Source organism: Manis javanica, chromosome 6 (assembly GCF_040802235.1).
Source record: "Manis javanica isolate MJ-LG chromosome 6, MJ_LKY, whole genome shotgun sequence".
Lineage (NCBI taxonomy): Eukaryota > Metazoa > Chordata > Mammalia > Pholidota > Manidae > Manis > Manis javanica.
This window is the reverse complement of record NC_133161.1, coordinates 79,427,783-79,447,248: the sequence shown is the minus strand read 5'-3', so window position 1 is coordinate 79,447,248 and position 19,466 is coordinate 79,427,783. Positions and strand designations below refer to the sequence as shown.

At 38.2% G+C, this 19,466-nt stretch overlaps 1 long non-coding RNA gene across 5 annotated transcripts in view; it reads right to left on the bottom strand.

Annotated features, from left to right (window-relative positions):
• Nucleotides 1-19,466, bottom strand: part of LOC140850094 (uncharacterized) — a 143,202-nt gene that overhangs the window by 102,714 nt on the left and 21,022 nt on the right. For 3 of the 5 annotated variants that reach the window (XR_012132844.1, XR_012132846.1, XR_012132845.1), the window contains 3 exons: nucleotides 17,702-17,774; nucleotides 14,553-14,607; nucleotides 12,476-13,226 (listed from right to left, as the gene is read on the bottom strand). This is a non-coding gene — a long non-coding RNA (uncharacterized lncRNA). The remainder of the gene's footprint in view (nucleotides 1-12,475; nucleotides 13,227-14,552; nucleotides 14,608-17,701; nucleotides 17,775-19,466) is intronic. The other 2 variants (XR_012132842.1, XR_012132843.1) reach the window with 1 other exon arrangement.

Genomic DNA, 19,466 nt, shown 5'->3' with positions numbered 1-19,466 from the left:
AGGGAAGGGAGGCGTGAGTTATTATGGTATCTACAATTTAATTGAAGTATACACATATTTATAGTAAAATTGATAAATTTTCTACACAAATAAGATAAAATTTTGCTTAAAATATTAATTTTTGATACATATTTGTTTAAAATATTCTGCTGTGGGAAATGCAGCATCTTCTGTGGGGTAGCTTTTGAAATTTTCCTGCCAAATATAGCTTTACAAGTTGCAGCCTTTCGTTAAGTTGATATTGTGAATTCCGATTTATATTCTTTAAATAATGGAGATTATTAGCCATTTTGACATAAAATATTAAGATGTTATTTTCACTGGTGGGGAACAGTGATAGCTGCAATTAGCATATGCATATGGAAGAGAATAAAATATTAAATACAAAGAATTTATAATCTCCAGTCTTTATCCTTTTAAGGTAGATGGATTCCTGATTAGTTAAGTGGATCAAAACATAGAGCTGTAAACCGCAGAAGCTGAGAAAAAGCCAAGTTATCATATGTAAGAAATGGTCAGGGAAAATGTGGATGTAGATAAAACAGAGAACTCAGGCCAAGATGATGATAGAAATGCTCCAAAAAGGGTTAGGTCTGCAAGCAGAACAAGAGTACAGAAGAGACGCAGCAACTGCTTTGCAGAGTGGAATGTCGGGCAAAAGGGATTTTTAAAAGGATGTTAAAGACTTGTTTTACATGTGCTCTAGCCTTGTCGTCTCTCCTATGAAATCTTCAGAAAAATATTTATTCCTCTTTAATGATGTTATTTTTAAAATGTTATTTACTTGTCATAAGAGTGTAAATATTTTTCCTCTTATTGGTTTATTAAGGTACTATTTATAAACACTAAAATGGACTAATTCTAAGGGGTTTTGGGGGTGGTGTGGAGATGGGGGTGAACAGATGCGAAAACCTCTGTGCCTCAAACTGGGGGCCGCGGAAGGGCCACACCAGCTCTAGAGCTCCCCCATGGGGTCAGCTGAAGTAGTGTAACCGAATTGTCCTTCACCCTTACCCCCGCTGCCCCCACCCAGGCCTACTTTCTTCACAGCCTTACATGTGTGCTCCAGGTGCTTACATGTGTCTCCAGACAGCGAAAGGAGAATTGGAGGTTTGATTCACCTGCCAACCAGATGGTAATGAAGACCCCATATCTGATGGTCAGCAGAATGCCAACAGCCCTTGGTGTTCTCTAGTGAGGCAACTGTGAAAACTCTCAGTGGCAGTAAATGGGGACAGGAGATTGTGAAAGCAATGTGAGGCCTGGTGGAATCTCTCAAGCATTGGTGAGTGGCAGGGGAAAGAAGTAATTTCAAGGACTCAAACTGGGATGACTGTTGCTGGTAGCTACTCATGCATAAGAGAAAGAAAGAAAAGGCTAGAGGTGAATGATCCCTAGTTTAAGATTAAATGTGAAACTCAGAGTATTTCTTTTGCTGCCCATAAAGAGGCTGCCATCATCTGCAGCTAGAGGACATAAGAAAAAGATCTGACCCAGAACTTAATCATAAGGGTAAGAGAACTCTAGAGAGGTTTAAGATTTCAACTTTGGCAAGTTTGTTACACCAGGATTAGGCACTGGTTAGAAGAGAACAGTAACAAGATCTGAGACCAACATCTTCATCTATGAGTTTGAGATCTCTGAAACTCCATCTCTCCCTGCACCCTTCGAACCTGCAGAAGTAGCTCGATCTGTTAAACGTCAGTATTTCCCCTTGCCCCTTGCTTGTGGGAAGTGCAGAAGCCTCCACCTTGAAAGACATGATGTTCTGCCTCACAAAATACACCCTTACTTTCCTACTTGGCCAACAGACCCACCGTTAGGGTCATAAGTCAGCATAATTCAACTGTAGCAGTGCCATACTTGCTAAAGAAGGGGAAAAAATACACTCCAAAGAAGCCTCAGCATGTAGAACCATATACTAGAGAAAGATGAGAGACCATACATGGATGCAGGAACATAGTGTTTTGATGGGAATCCATGAGATAGTGCTAATAAGCTCCTAGGGAGTTTTTGGAAGTTTGGAAAAAGTGATAACTGAAGCAACATATTAGAGGAAGTGTTGAGTCTTAGTTTGCTTGGGCTACTATAGCAGAATACCACAGATTGGCTGACTGAACAACAGACATGTACCTTTTACAGTTCTGAGAGCTGTGAAGTCCAAGATCAAGTGCCGGCAGACTTCATTTCTTGGCAAGGTCTTGGCTTGTGGACTGCTGCCTTCCTGCATCTTCTCATGGCAGAGGGAAAGCTCTGGTGTCTCTCCCTCTTAGATAGGCACTAATCCAGTTCTCAGTGCTCCACCCTCATGACTTCATCTAAGCCTAATTACCTTCAAAGGCTCAAAGGCTCCACCTCCTAATGACATCACAATTTGGGAGGGACAAAACATTCAGTCCCTAACAGTCTCTAGAGGTTCAAACAGATGTGTGTATTGTAATCACCATATTAGGTTAGGCTGAAAACCCCATCAGCCAACTATGATCAGTGGGCGGGTGTTTCAGCCCTGGGCAGGTTCACTATGAATTCAGTGAGACCAAAGAATGACAATGGAATGTCTTGGGGTGAAAGGGTTTATACCCAACTTTATTCCCACTGCAGCAGGTCATTCACTAGAATCCCATCCACTCAGAGCACGTCTGCGTACAGCAGGCCAGTCTCTTTCTCTGGGCCTCTCTGCCGCTGCAGCTATCTTAGTCTCTGTCCTTTGTACTGCCACCACTCCAGTCTCTGGTCTCCTGCAGGCTTGCAGTCATGCAGCCCAGAGCTCTGAGTAGAGCTCTTTATATAGAGTCAATAGCAGTGTATTGCCCACACATAAGTAGTTAGCTAGCCAACCACAGCCAGGTGAGAATCCTGGCCACAGGAGCCTTTGCTTTATCCACAGAGGGCCCAAAGGACACTCCATGTTTCACAGCAGAAAGCCGCACATCAGTGAGCGTGAGCCAGCATCGTGAGCAGCTCTGCAGTGGTTGTCCTCCATATGCTAGGCTCATAGCAGAAAATGCTGATTCAGAACAGAGGTCCCTGAGCATTATAAGAATCCTGAGATAATAGAGCCTGGCTGGTAGCATTTAAGCTCAGCATTCAGGAATTCAGGTGGGAGCAATTACCATAGTAAGCAGCAAGATCTGAGCTGCAGTGTGTCCTGACCCACAGAGAGCTATTGAAAAACTAGAACACAATGTTCTGAAGCACAATACAGTAGGGAAGCCAAAAGGAATATTGTTTAACATACACAATTTTAAAAAATTAAAGATGGATGATAAGGAGGCTGGGGCTGCCTCCCCAGTGAAATGTTACCTTTTCAGGCCCAGTTTCCAGACATAAGGCAGCTGTATGGCCAGAATCCAGAGATTGCAGGACAGGTACCCAGTTCCCAGAAGGAAGGCTGCTTCAATGACACAGCCACAGTGTGCACAGTGGTGACACCCCTAGAGTTTCTCTATAGAAGCTCTTGACCATCAACTCAGCGACTATCCACTGGGAAGCAGTACTGTCACTACCAGTGAAGTAGTCGGGAAATTCGAGCTTCTCACCTCCCTCAAATTTAGGCTCTATTGGGCCTCAGCCAACTGGAGATGATTTTGCCTCCCCTCTCTGGGGGCAGGGGTGGCATCTTCCAATGTGTATAGACATTTTTGTTTGTCACAACTGGAGGATGTTGCTGGTGACCAGCGGCCAGAGGCCAGGGAGCTGCTGAAGCTCCTGCAGTGTACTGGGAAGCCCCCCACAACAAGGAGTTCCTGGGCCTAACACGTCAATATGCTGATGCTGAGAAACTCTGATGCAGATGTCCTTGTTTCCAGAGAGCAAAATGCTCCCACCAGGGGACAGAGCAAGAGCTCCGTGAACCTTAGGCTATGACTGCCACAAAATCACTTTAGGATCCTGTGCCAAAAGCAGAGTGTGCAAAGAAAACCACACTCTGGCTGGCTTAACTGACCGTGATCAGCGAGAAGAGGCCACTGTCAAGTTTCATGGCAGGGAGGTTTATCTTTGGCACCTAGATGATCCAGGCAGCATCTTTTGGTAATTCCCTGACCAATTCTGATGACAAATGAATAAGTGTGGCAGCCATGAACTGACAGGACATGGTGACCAGGGGCTTAGGACTGGGTCCCTTCACCAGGTATGCCACACAGAGCAGCAGGGGTGCTGACCACAGACATGGGGGATCTACAGAAAGGACATGCATTTTTAGATCAGCTGCAGCAACAGAGATTATCATCTATTCCACTAACCTTCAATTTTTAAGTGTTCCCAGGAAATGAGACAAACGAAACTCTGAGGAAGTTGTTCCTAGGGAGGTTGAAATTATAAGCAGCAGCAAGTGGATCTGAATGGACAGTAGCAATCCTTTGATGTATTATCCATACAAATCCAAGGTATCTGCCCTACCAGCTGATAGGACTCTGGCTGCTGAGCTGTCAAAGTTTCATCAACCCCAGGAACTGGCCCCTCTCATTAATGCAGAGGTGGGTGTCCAAAGCCTGGCACCCCTACCTCCACTCCAGACCACCCTCAGGGTAAACTGTGGTACAGCTGAGGTCACTTTTGCAACTGCATTGCCATTCAACTTCACCCTTTGCCTGTTCCTGCTTTCTGCACATCTCAAAAGTGGTGATCCTAAGGGATCTTTTCTAGTGAACCTCTGCATGAACATTTCCAGCTCCGAGTCCATTTGCAGGAACCCAATTTAAGTCAGACTCAATTCAAAGATTCTGCAAATTAAGATGAGGAAAGATTGCCCTGAAAATGCATATGTAAGAGGTACATCTAAAAGTAATTTGCTAGATGAGATGAAAGTTTTAAATCTCCTTTTCACTTTCAGTAAAATAAAACAAATTCAATAGCAAATGTCACAATAAGCTGAACAAAGCACAGATAATTGAAATAAGAAAAGAAGGCAAATAGCAGAATTAGCAATACCAGTAATAGTACTAAAAGCAAAATTCAACCACTGTGTACTTAACTGGTGATAGTAATACTTTCAAAAGCTTCAAAAGAAGAACAGGTAAAAGAAGAAGAGATAAAACATATGAGAGAATATTAAAAGACACATGGACAAAATACAGATGTGAAACTACAAATAAGGAGTAATCACAAACAGAAACCATAAATTTAAAAAAATATTTATGAGAAACTGGGATTAGAGGTTAGTGAAAGGAGTTTCAAGCAGCAAAGAAAATGTGGACCAAGAAATGAAAAGCATGTCACAGGATATAGCAATAAACTAATTCACAGAATTAGAGAATGGAGGGGGACATGATACATGATGAAGCTGTTATCTTTAAAGTTTGAGAGCAATGGAAGCTACTAAAGCCCATAGGAGGGAACAACTATGGCCAGATTATCCTTTAGTAAGACTTGGCTGGCCCTACAGATATAGTGCGATCTGACATTTTTACATTCTATTGAGGAAATTTTAAACATGTACAAAAGTAAATAGACTAGTATAAATGATGCCGCACATATCCTTCATCCATATTCAATAGTTATCAATCCATAGACAATCTTGTTTCATTTCTACTCCCACCACTGAATCTCCCGTACCATTTTAGGTAAATTCCAGTTAGTGTTAGCAAGGATGAATTCTATACATTCTTGTTAAAATTATAAATTGGTACAATATTTCTTTGACTATATAAAAATAGTATTTTTAACATAATTGTTTAAATTATTATTGTTAGAATATATTTTAAGAAATTAAAAAGCTAACCAAAACTTACACATGAAAGTGTTCATGACAGTATGAATATTATAGGATATTTGGAAAATATCATAAAGTCTCAATGTCAAGGATATGGTTAAGCGAACTGGAGGCCCTCTATATGATGGGACTATTAAAGGGTTTCATTTAAATTAAGAAATATTGTGCATGGTAGGATTGGCTGCCCTGGGAATATTGCTTTGGACCCATGCCTGCTGTTTAATGCTATGAGAAACCAGTTAACAGTCAGGAGTAAGGAGAAGCACTTTAAGGCAGTCTTCTGGCATCACTGTGGCCATTGCTTCTGGAGTCACACTCTGAGAACTATTCTTAGACTGAGGGGCAGGTGAGGGAAAGGATGTTTCCTGATTGAGCACTCATTCCTAAGCAGTTTCTACTTTAAAAGCCAAAGTCTCAGAAGCGCTTAATTGATGAGCTTTCTCCAAGGCTTAAGAAACTTTAGGAAAATTAATTAGAAATTGGACTTACTTAACCCTGTTGAGCGCTTTACATTGTGCCTTACAGTTCATGGTTTATAACTTTGTTTCTCATCTGACTTAACAGAGAAATATAAAAAGATTCAGATTTGTTGGGAGATTTCAATTTAGTAGGTGAGGTACAGAGCCCAAGAATCTGGATTTTAAGCCAGTTTCCTAGTTCCTTTCTATTCAGTGCATCTCCTTGGACAAGTACTGTGGAGCTTTGAAAAATGAGAATTTCAGGCTCCACCCTAAATCTTCTGAATCAGAATATGCATTTAAGTTAAGATCTCCAGGTGTTTTGTACCTACATTAAAATTTGTTAACCTGATGCTGGAAGGTCAGGGAAGGGCCAACAGCAGGACATCATTTTTTATTATGATTTGGTTGCATATGACTCAAACATTGGGTCTATTAATTGTTTTACAAGGATAACCCATGCACAATTAAATTTTGAGAACTGTTTACCAATAAAAAAAGTTTTGGCCCTAGAATGAACCTGTGTCAGACCACAGAAGCGACAGCCCATTATCACAATTCTTCTCTATAGAGTACTTATGACTATGGAACACATCAAGACATCCACAGAGCTACTGGAATGAACTAAAGTAGAGATGCTAAATTACAACAGCAACGAAAATGACTAGGGCATAACTCAAAGCCACATGTCTGAGCTTTGCTATATTTGGCAGTAGTAGCTAAAAAATCAAGCTGGTTGGAGCCTCTTTATGCCACACAAATGTAAAAGGGTCAAGGAGCCAAGAGCAACAGATTTTGAGTTTTCAGTAATAAACTCCTGTATGATCTATTCATGTTTATACACTGTTAAAAGGCATATTTGTCATGTACCCCAAAAGAGTAGCAGGGGTGCTACTCTTATATATATATAAACCCCATTTTCTATTACAAAAACATTAAAATTAAAAAAACAGTAAGCAATAGAGATGGTGTGATGGAATCAATTTTTAAAATTATTTCAATCAGAACAAAAGATTGTTATCATGTGATCAAATCCTGGCATCTTTTAGGAGAATAATTAGCACAGCCAGTCTAAATCTGTTAATAACATCATAGAATCTGACAAATCACAGCTGGAGTCCTACTGGAGGGACAAATAGGCTGAGAATCAAATTGCTTAAAGGTTTTAAAGATGTATGTCAGCTGATCTGGAAGGAAATCTTAACCTTTTTACATATCAAGTCAGTTCCTATATTCGAGTTTCTTAATTACTAGTGTCATGTAATTTATTTACAAGAGATAACTTAACACTGATCTGGTTCTCTACCTCACACCAAGAAATATATACATTTCCCTAAGGATAGAGGATACAAGTGAGCTGTGTGGCCCACTCTTTCTTTGTTTTGTAAGACCAAATTTACTGTAAGCTCTTGAAGAAGCTGTTTTTCCCTGTTGGGCTGGGTTTGTAGCCATTACCATGAGAGATGGGAGAGACTGAAGGGGTCATTACATCAGCAGTTTGGCAGAAGATGAGAACAGAGAAATGTGGAAACTATTGAGAAATTGCTCCACACTCTAGAAGAAGAGATAAATAGAGACACAGCAGTGCTAGTCAAGGCATGGTGTCAGTACCGCATGCATATACCACCCATTTTTACACATCTGTTAATCAAGACAAGAAAGAGGCTTTCAATAAATATATAGCAAGCATATTTGCTTGATAAGAAACAGTAATATCAACATCTAAGAGCTGAATGGGTAGTAGTTATAGTAAAAAAATAGTTTCATGTTACTTAAGGTAGAGGCTATGATTTTTTTATTAAGAAAATTAGGATAGCATGCAAGATCATGGATTTAATGTAGAGATAATAACTTCTAGTCAGTAACAAATGCTGCATTTTTTTTATTATTATAGTTACACGGCTTCAGGTAGGTTCCTCTCTGCCATGATATCAGACATGATTTGTTAATTTCACAAACTTGCCAAAGTCTGCAGAAGAGCTTGGATATATTCATTAAAACCAAATCCCCCCAGATGTATTTCCAGTCAGATAATCCTTGCTGCCTTCAAATAGTAACTGAGCCACATACATACAGACACACATACATAGGTCACACACATACAAATACCTTTGTACACATGTTATGGAGCATATACTTGCCCAGTTACATACTTAGAACACAAGACAAAAGTAAAGCTACAACAGTGTTTTCAATCTTGGATGCACACTGAGAGCACCTGGGCAGCTTTAAAGAGTATTGATGCCTGAGACCCAACCATCACAAAGATGCTCACTTCACTGAAGTACAGCCTAGGCTTTGGGATTTTTTTTTTCAAAGCTTCCCAGGTGATTCAAAAACCCACCTAAAAAATTAGCATCTATTGAGCTAATATTATCACAAAGTGTTCATCTTCCTTCCTTTGGACAAACACACCACCCAGCCTTCTTTGTTTCTCAAAAATTGTATCCTTCCTTCCAAAACTAAAGAGCTGCTGACCCTTTCATGAAGGCTTTGTCTCCTCTAGCACTGTCTTGATGGTAGTTTGGGTGGGGCAAAAGAGTGAGGAACAACATCAGAGAATGTACGTGTGTGAGTGGCTGTGACCTGGCCTCGGGCGTCACTGCACAGAGGTGCCTGTACGTTATTAGCCACTCAGTATTTATTGAATAAATGAATGAACGTTGTGGTTACAGTTACTTTGGCTCCAGTCTTGTCTCCCAAGAATCTCTGTCTTTGCTGGAGAGTTTCGGGAGTCTCTGCTCTCTATCCTTACTGTGTCTTTTGCTCATGTGTCCCCATCTCTGTCACTGTAATTTCCTCCCACATCACAGAGAAAAGCTCCCATTGCAGAGAACTGGACCTCTCTTTCCTACCTTACTGCTTGAGGTTAACTGGGTCCACCAGAGCCAGTTAAATTCCTCTAGTTTTTAAATTATAGTTATTTGGTAATGAAAGTTACATTTGGCACTTATGTCTCTTAAATATGGAGAATGCCTGGTTTCCAGAGTTTTGGGTTGCATACAAGAGATGAAAGAAGGTTACTTGTGGACATAGAGTTGGATTATGCCACAGGAATGATTCAAATAGAGCTCCCATGTCATTTAGAGTCACTACCATCTCTACTGGCACCGCCCCATTGGTCTCAAGGGTGCCAAACCCATTTGAAGTCCCGCAGCACCATTGTTTAATGGACAACAACAAAAATTAACAAATGAACTATGTTTTGGGATTAATCCCTAAGATTCAAAGTCCTAGATATGACAAATTCCACATACAATATCTCAAAAAAGAGCACACATATTTAATATTTTAAGTATCTGCTGAGTTGACTTTAACTCACAGTGTAAATCATGTTTTATCAGGCAATAATTCTGACAGTGTATCCTAACCACTATGGGCATTGCATAAGTCAGATCATATCCAAATTGAATCCAACCTTGCAAAGGCTTTTCATACTCAGTATATAATCTAAGAATTCTTTATGTGTTCTGAAAGATCCTATAGTCAGATACCTGACCAGCTCTCCTAAGTGTATTTTTTTCCCTTGCTCAGATAGTGTTCACTGCATCAGGTCACCTACTACTCCTTAATCATACTAAGCAGGGTTCTCAAGCATGTGCTGTTTATACTTCTTGGAACATTGTCCCCGTCAACAGCCAAGTGGCTTATTTCATATAAGTATCTTCTCAAATGTAACCTCATCAGAGTCATTCTCTACCCATGTTTGTAAACTGTTCTCACCAGTCACTCTCCACTATCTTTCTTACCTTGATTTACTTTTCTTTGCTTATTTGTAACAATTTGGCATTTACGTATTCATTATCACCTCCTGCTCCAATGCACATCCACACACGTGCACATCCACACATGTGCACACACACACACACACACACACACACACACACACACAGAGGAATTCAAGGACATTTTTTTCACTATGGCAATCCATGTACTTACAAAATTACTAATTTCTAGTATATACTCATTGCATGCAAAAGCAATATGGCAATAGATGATCATCAGAGATGATTTTTTAAGATGTAAAACTTAGGAGCTTTTGGTATCCATCTTCCCTGACATTTCAGATCCTGTAGTTTTTTACTCAAAAGAACCTGATGATTAGATCAATAAATACTGTACAGCTGGCAGACTGAATGCAAGGTAGATTTCCTGGTAGGTTTTCATTTTGACAATAAGTCATTTTTGATTCATATATAATGGACTTATTTAGAAACATTATATAAATATATAAATTTTTATTTATGTATTTCATCCCTAGTGTTTGTGGATATTTGACTTGTAAATTATAGGATTATAAAAGATAAGGGAAATGCTCAATTGTACCTAGTATCTTATTTGCATTATCAGAATGTGTCATAAGTTAAAATACAGAGTGAGATATTTATATAGAAAACAAATTATGTTATGTGCTGAGAAAATTTATGTCACAAAGCTTTACCAATAGTTAGCCAATGAAAGACTCTTGAAGAATAGGAGGATAAGAAGATTCCAGATAAATGCTGGACTTTCAGGTAGCTTAAAATCTATTTGTGGACATAATACATGCTTAGGGAAAGGAAATTACAATCCAAAGTAGAAACTGACAAACTAATGGTAGAGAAAGCAAATTAAATTCTGGTCAGGGAACACAGCCTACAGTCAGGAAAGACTTCACAGAGGAGGTAGGATAGTGTTATGTTAGCAATGAAATATAAACATTTTCCTAAATTACCTAAAATGAAACTCAAGAAATGGTATATTAACTGTTCAAAGCTGAAATAGTTAGAAAAAAGAATAAATAATATGAATAAAGTTCTATAACCCAGCCAGGATCTCCAGGTGATTAAGTGACTGCCACAAAAGACAAAAGAATTCCTATTTACTCCCCACATAAAAAGTAGCTGCTTGCACAGCATCTTCTCTTTTGAAGAGGAACACATACCTTTAATGTTTTAGATGCCTGCTGAGTTGACTCTAACTCACAGGTATAAAGCATGCTTATCTTTCTTAAGAACCCCCAAAAGTGATGATGTATCATAATAATGTGAACAAACAGCCCTTTTAATGCTTACATGGTGAATAGGTTGGTGCAATTTCCATTCCAGATCAAACTGAAAAGGCAACTAATCAAAAGCTGCATGGATCAGTGACATCAATATAATTTCCAATTTGTTCCTTGTTATTCAAAGAATCTGAAAGTCTATTAGTGTCAGGCTGCATTATATTGCTATCTTTTTATTAAAACCCCCAATGATTACATTAATAGGACAGTCCTCTTTAGTGCTTTATTATATATTCACCTCAGTCTCTTTGCTGTAATACTTGCAGACCACATTATCATTTTCACCTGCCTAATTTAGAAGAATTTTTCTTTCTCCTTCTACCTGCCTGCTCCAACCCTCCATCATCACCACCACCCCCCTGCACACACACACACACACACTGCTCTGTACATCACAGAATAAAAATAACAAATTATTTAATTTTCCTTGTAATAGGAATTAGCCTAAGGTAAGGCTCAGGAACTCACTAACCAGTGAGAAACACTTTAGATACTGAACCTAATGCTTCTCATGGTAATAGGAACAAAACAAACATATAATCATTAGATGAAGTGGTCTCTGCTGAGCTCCCTCCAAATTACAAAAAGTTGTTTACAACAAACTCTAAATGAGTGATTCTTACACTAAAGTTATGCAATATTTTTCTCTTGTCCTGCTTTTACTGCATCTAATTTTTAACAAATCTGTCTGATATCCCAAACCACGGAAAATGAGAGGCAAAAACAAGAAGGGCCAGCAGAGAGCAAAAGTCTAACAAAGAAGTAAGAGATTAAGCCAAATTGAAATTCCTCTCGAAAGAGAAAGGGAGGTTTCAGTTCAAAATGATTCCATAGCAGATGTTGAGTTGACCTCCTCTTGGACACACCTAGTCTACAGCTACATATGGAATAATTACCTATGAAAAAAACCTAAAAGCCCGCTGAGCAGCCACTACAAATGGCAAAAGAGAAAAAAAACCGTATCAACACACAGCAGGAGAGGCTGGGACACAGCCTGGCTTGCCATACACCCCACTCACCCCCATCACCCCACCTTACGGTAACCCACAATCGGGTGGCATCCCAAACCCGGAATTTCTCCTTAAGAGAAGGGTTTGAACCCCCAGGGTGCACCCTCATTTTTAAGACCTGTAAAAGAGACGAGCTTCCAAAATATCCAACTCTGAAAACCGCCGCGACTCGCACCCAGGAGACCCAGGAGGCTGCAGCAAAAACTGTTGGAGGAAAAAACTGTTGGAGGGCTGACGTCCGCGGACTCACCTGCCCCAGGGCCCAGCACAGAGGCAGCGGATCTCCACCAGAATTCAAGTGAAGGAAGCTTATAATTTCTATCAAAGTTTCAGCCAGAGGGGCAGGCACTTAACTTCACACACACGTCTAGGAGCCTTCCGGGAGAATCTCCGGGGATGAGACTGGCTGGGCCATGCCTTGCGCGCCCTGCCTGCACCATGTTCACGCAGTGTCTCCCTCTGCCGCTCCCAGGGCACCAGTGTCTCCTGGCAGGAGCTTTTACACAGATGGGGCCGATTTTTGCAGCTGCCACCAGGGGACACACCTTCATGTCCTGGTGTGGAGGCCCGGGAGCTTGGGTGGCTGCAGAGTCCCATGGGGCTGTAACAGCTGGAGAGACAGTTTTCGGCAGGCTTCCATCCCCAGGCCATGGAGGGGAGAGGGAAGGTTGAATGCAAGCATTCCAGACAGCTGTGCGATCTATGGGAGGCTCCGTAGCAAGGGGAGGAGCAAGGAGCAAGAACTTCGGGGAGTTCTAGAACTAGAGTTGGCTTTCAGAGGAATCCTTTGTCTATCAGGAATAGGCATGCTTTGACATCTCTCAGGCACTGGCATGGAGCATTCTATGGTAGCTTAGTCTTCTTGCAAACTTGGAAATGGTTATCAGAGCACAGCAGAAGGAACCCTTGGTCAGTTATTCTCCCTGCGACTGGAGGTCTGTATCGTCCATTCTCATGGCTGCCACCTGGGCAGGCTCCAGGTCACAGTGGTATCCTGATACCTATAAAGAAAGAGAGGGAGCATGTTTGAATGATAAGAGCCTCAAGCTCAGTACAGCTCCGAGAAGGTGCTGCAAGCCTAATGGAGAGACTCTGAGCGTAGATTACCTGATAGAGGAAATAATTCTTACTAGGCACAAATGACACAGTTCTTTCGCTCCCACTCTTTTCAGTCATTGGGAGTAGCCCAGGAATTAACTACCGTTGGTATAAATACCGTATCAGATTCTGGAAGTGCAGCAGCTGGGGGCTCTCAGCAAACTATATTCCTTTGAGAAAGTTTTTTCTTGAATAAAGATCTAGGTGGTGCAACTTCATGGCTGCCTTAAAATTTCATGGACACAAACTTAAAGTAATGTACCTAGTAACTCCCTTATTTTACAAATTATCAAATTTAATAACTAAATAAAATGATTTTCCAAGGTCACATAGTTGTTTTTCAGCCAAGACTAAACCAAAACATTTTTGTACTGTTGGCAGAATAATTTCTACCATACTTCCATGCACTTACAGTATTCAGTTCCATAATAAGCAAATTATGTTTCCCTCTTTTACTCTCACCACTAAAGCCTTCAAACAATTACAGGATGAAGTGAAATCACAATTTGACATGCATCCTAACTTACTCTTCTTTGCAAATTTTGAAACTGTTAATGAAGTTCTCAATCAGAGAGAACCTTATGGTCAATTGGTAAGGATGGTGTTTTTTGGTTTTGCCTTTTTTTTTTAATAAACTAATGTTGATTTGCAAATGAACAAATAAAGCAATAGTCAGAATTAAATTCTCTGTTCTGAATAGTGAATTGAATAGTGAATGACTGTACAGGACAGTTCAACTCATCTGGTCAAAAACACCAAAGGAAACTGCTCAGTTCTTTATATGTGCTTATTTTCATGTATTTGAAGATGCTTCTGTTGACAAGATCTCTTATTATCTATTAATGAAATGAGAGTCATAAAAGTCACTCATCTACAGTCCATTAGCCAGTATGTACTCTTCAAGCCCTGCTTCTGGAATTTAAAACCATGATTTTGTGAAAATACTTTGCAGTATTTTCTTTTTAACATTCAAAACAAATAAATGCAGATAATACTGAACTTTGCATAAAGCAGATTCATAAATAATAAGGTGAATTTTGGTGCTATTACTTTCATGATATTAAATCTCTCTAAGAAGTTATAAAACTAGGTTCTTTATCCATATTTTTATCTTTATCCTTAAGTTTTTCAGTTGTTGAACAGTATAAAAACCATTTGTTTATTAATTTGGTATCTTTTTATGTATTCTAGGGTAATGTAATTTATTTCCAAGACATAAAATATCCTACCTAGTCTATGAGGGCTTTTCTGAATGCATGCTCAGTGATATATTCTCCTGATTATCTTCAAAAGAAAATAGAATGAAAGAAGTCAGTAACATAAAGTAAAACAGACCAGCTATATCAAAAGAGCCAATTTTATAAGAGGATATGTATATATTTTTTTCTGGTGTCAGAGTTTTGGCTTAACAATCTATATCATCAAGATAATAAGTATTAATAAAATACTGGGAGCTGTGCTACACATTATGGTTTACAGAAGAAATTTGAGACTCTCTTTTGGCTCACTTGAAAAGCCTAAGCACCATGAAGTCAGCTCTAAAAGTGAGCTTAGAGATCATCCAATTCAATTTCTTCCCTGTGCATCCCCCTAGAAAAAAGCCAATGAATTAGCAACCACGTGGGTCATGAACAACCCTAATTGTTAGAGAGCATCTTGATTGTATAAACTATAATCATCTCATCCACTAATTTAATTTATTCTCACAGAAGCAGTTTAAAGTTGTTTCAGTTCCTTATTCCACATGATAGCACTTCAATATTAAAGACAACTTTCATGCCTCTTGTGCTTCTGTCTTAGCCATGCAACTTTAGCTAAATGTATACTAATATAACTTTCTTATAAAATTAAATATTTTGCTACGGTGGCTTTAAATGTAACCTGGATTTCATTAAGAACCTTGCCACATTTGGGCAAGTGAGTAGGAATTTTTATTTCTTTGGCTGTTTTAAAAAACAAGATTCTGATGAGTTTCAAGGGAAAGGGGGAAAGTTAGCTTAATCAAATCCCTTTGAATTCAGAGTGAAATCTCTGGGGAAATTACAAGAGACAAGACAGAAGGTGAGTTTTTGGAATAATGGAATCTGATAATTAGATTTAATGAGGTCTCCTTACTATCACCAGAATCTCATCTCTCATTTAGTGTTCTCACATATACCAGGTGAAATGATGAGCACACTTTTGTAGTGAACAAACTAAAAGTCTATTTTAAAGAAATGAGAAAGTTTTGAAAAAGGAGAAAAAGTCACTATTGTAGCTATTTTGACAATTAATTTATATATTTACATGTATGCACCCTAGTTTCTATTCAAAATACATAAAAATTCAAATTATGTAAAACTTAGGTAATGGAGATGGGATTTTATAATTCTAAGCAGAAGGTAAAACTAAAACTATGATTTAACCTTTTTAATCTAAATGTTTTAATTATTTTAAGAGTCATGTCTAAATTCTATGGAAGTTAAATTTACACTAACATATGAAATCATGTAAAATTCAAGATGCATTTTCAGCCACATTTATAATATCCTTTTACAAATTGTCCATTCAAAGTTAGCATCTAGGGTGCTGAATATATTTGTTACCATTATATAGAAACTTAAAGTAAAGTCAGAAACATCATTTGTAAAGGTCTTTATGCACAAAGGGGCAATATGGTATTTTGCCAAAGTGTGCATTATACAAACTGCTCTAGTATACTACTTTTAGTTGTTATTTTTAGCCAGCTTTTGTAATACTACTATTTGATACTTCAACCTAATTAACTTAAGCACAACAAATTTGAAATATTTGCTATGTTATATGAAACATATGAAATATATGAAATAACAAATATTCTAGAGGTATTATGATTGTATATACATCCTCCAAATCTCACCAGAACAGCAAAAAAAAGAATAAATGCTCAGTTGATGAAAAATTATTTACTATTTATTATTATTATTTTAACTTCCTTGTCCATCAGTGCAAAATTTTTCAATTAAAAATAGTAAAATTTGTACAAAGGAAAAATCTTACTATGCTGGCGAATGAAAATTTTAAATACATTCACTCCTATAGTTGTGTATGAAGCTCCAGTTTTCATTTTTCTAGATATATTCTTAATTTCTTCCAGAAATAGCACCCAGATTCATCTGAGAACCTACCTCCCCTGTCCATGTGGCTCTAAGTGAGGTCCCAATCATTTAACTCTGTTCTGAACTTTAAAAATGAGAATTTAACTCAGGCTTGGTCAATAAAAGTAACTCATCCTTTAAGACACTGTTATTGGCAGGGATATGATCAAATCCTAAGTTTTTATACAAAAACACTGGGAAAGAGAAAATCTTTCTTTCCTCCAGGATGGCTACCTGAGCTGATATAAGCCTGGATCTGTCAGAGGCCATGCGCTTCCAGGGTATGAAGTTAGTCTCTGCAGAACCACGAGGAAAGAAGTCAACTTACAGGGAGAAGTTTGGAAAGAGAGATGAATGGGAACCTGAGGCCACTGTTTAAGCTTGGGATTTCTTGATAAAAGCACCAATAAATCTCTTTTCTAGCTTATGCTAGATTGGCTTGATTTCTCTATTTTGCAACTAGAGAATCCTAACAAATACAAGATGCAATGAAGTAAGAGCTGGCAAAGAGCAATGCATGGTAACTTCTTCTACTGGAATGTGTGTAGTAATAATAACCATGAGTTAAACAGTGAGGTGTGGCATTTTGGTAAAATAATTGACAAGGCAAACCAATGAGACAGACGATGCTGTGTGGAAAGGATTGTGTGTGTGTGTGTGTGTGTGTGTGTGTATTTGCATGCGCATCAGAGAGAGAGAGAGAGGAGAAGGCAGTGAGACTTGCCACATACCAAGAGAGAGTCAGCTGAAAATTCATTAAATAGTGTGCTAGGGTACTGGTCCATTTGGGGAAAAAGTCAAGTTGTACACTCACAAAATGAACTGTGTGTGTGTGTGTGTGTAATTAGACAACAAATGTGTGTTTACATGCCAAATTTAAATGCTAAAATGTTATAATAAAAAGTGAAAAAACAGATAAAATACAGTTGAACGTCTAATGGCTCTAGAGATGGTAAAGGATATGTTACTCTGAAAAACAATGGAAAATTTAAAAATCAATGCATTTCAATACACACATATTAGAATATCCTATAAATCAGAGAATCCATAATAAGAGATAAGATGATTAAATAAATACAAATGATCAATAACTGTACACAAATGTCTAGTGTTACAATGATCAATGTGAATGAAATCACAAAAAATTAAAAATATAGAAATACACAGCATGATGTGAGGGATCCTAATATACTTCTGGTAGAAGCTTAATCTGGTACATCCTTTATGGAAGAAAATTTGACCATTTCAATAAAATTTCTTACCCTTTATAGTCTTTAATGACCTTTCTAGGAATCCTCCCGAAGCAAAGACTTTCACAGCTGTTTTCTGCAGTTACTTAAATAAAAAAGCACAATTTTCACTCTACAACAGTAATTCAATTATGATACATTCACACAAAGGAAGATTTGGAAGTTAATTTATTTATTTAGTAGATAAATGTGATGTGCAAAATAAAGGCAAGAGCAGAGAAAAAAACCCTATGTTATTAATCTTACTTTGTAAAAGAAAGAAGAAATAAAGAAGGAAGGAAAGAAGGCAGAGAAGGAGGATGTGAGGGCTTCCCAGAAGAAAAATTAACTACTAAAACTTTTTGCCTAAAGATCAGCAGCATATTCAAATTTTTCCTTTCTTCATTTAGTAGGTGGAGTGAACTTGCATATCAAAAAGATTTTGCTTCAGCCATCACTTTTTGGCACATAATGAGGCTTGTGGCAATAAAGTAGGTTAATCTAAACCCTCATTTTTCCCTCATTTTTTTCACTTCATGCTACACAGAGGCAAGAGCCTCAAATACATCTGCCTTATTTAATCCCCACATGTAGAATTGTTAACTGAATAAAAGTGTTCTTTATTATTGATTCTAACTTCACATTCTTGGTTTCAACATGCAATTATTGGTAAGGCCATTTCAGTGCCTTGCCAACTAGAAAGATGTAAACAATCATGCAGAAGTCAAATTGTTTCACTTTTTTAAAGGGAAACTCCTCCACATGCAAAACTTTCCAAAGATGAAAAATTGTTTCCTGGTTACCTCAGAGGCAATACTTTACGATAATTCCACACAAACAAAGAAATTTAATACCAAATTACTCCTTTGACCTTAAGAATATCTTACTAATAAATGTACCCATAGTAGTACTATATCACACTTAAGTCTCAGTTTCAAACTTTTCCCAAATTAATACTTGTAATGAATCTCAGTAATGAATCACTTTAACATATACCACGTTCACAACTATTTTTCAGGATAGTGTTTTGCAGCCTTAATGTGACTGCTTGACAGACCATGTGACTTTTAGAGAGCCTTTATCCTGACACCACTAACCCAATAGAGGCTGTTTCAATGCAGGGAGCAGAGACCATAAACTAATCCTATACTGAATTCTATGGCTGGCTGGAGAGTACATACATTGCTTTTGGAATTTCAACATAGTTTTGAAAAGTGAGATTGTGGGTAATTATTTCTAACAACACAGTGAAAACCAAACATATTGGACATAATTTCCTGCCACATACATATACTCTCCCTTTCCTAAAATTTCTTGTTAGAAGTTTATTGTTGTTTCCTTTTTATCATCTTCAGAATCCATATTATTACTAATACTAACCTATATGAGACTTATGTGTGATATAGCACTACCATGGGTACATTTATTAGTGAGATGTTCTTAAGGCAAAATGAGTAATTAGATATGAAATTCCTGTGTGTGGAATTATCGTAAAGTATTGCCTCTGCTGTTAACACTTACGGGATGGCTTTATATTCTAGACCATATGATGTGCTAGGCCACTGATTTTTTAGAACAATTCTGTCAAGGTAGTACAATTATTACACCTTCATATTATAGATAAGGAAATAGTGGTAAATAACTTCATGTGACACTCATTAACTAAATACTGGAGCTAAAATTTAGATGAAGCTGGTCACGCTCTTAATGAACACCCAATACTTCATCCAATAATATATGAGAAGTACCTAAGCCTTCTGGCGACTTTCAGGGCTAGAGGCACAGGACTGTCTCAGTG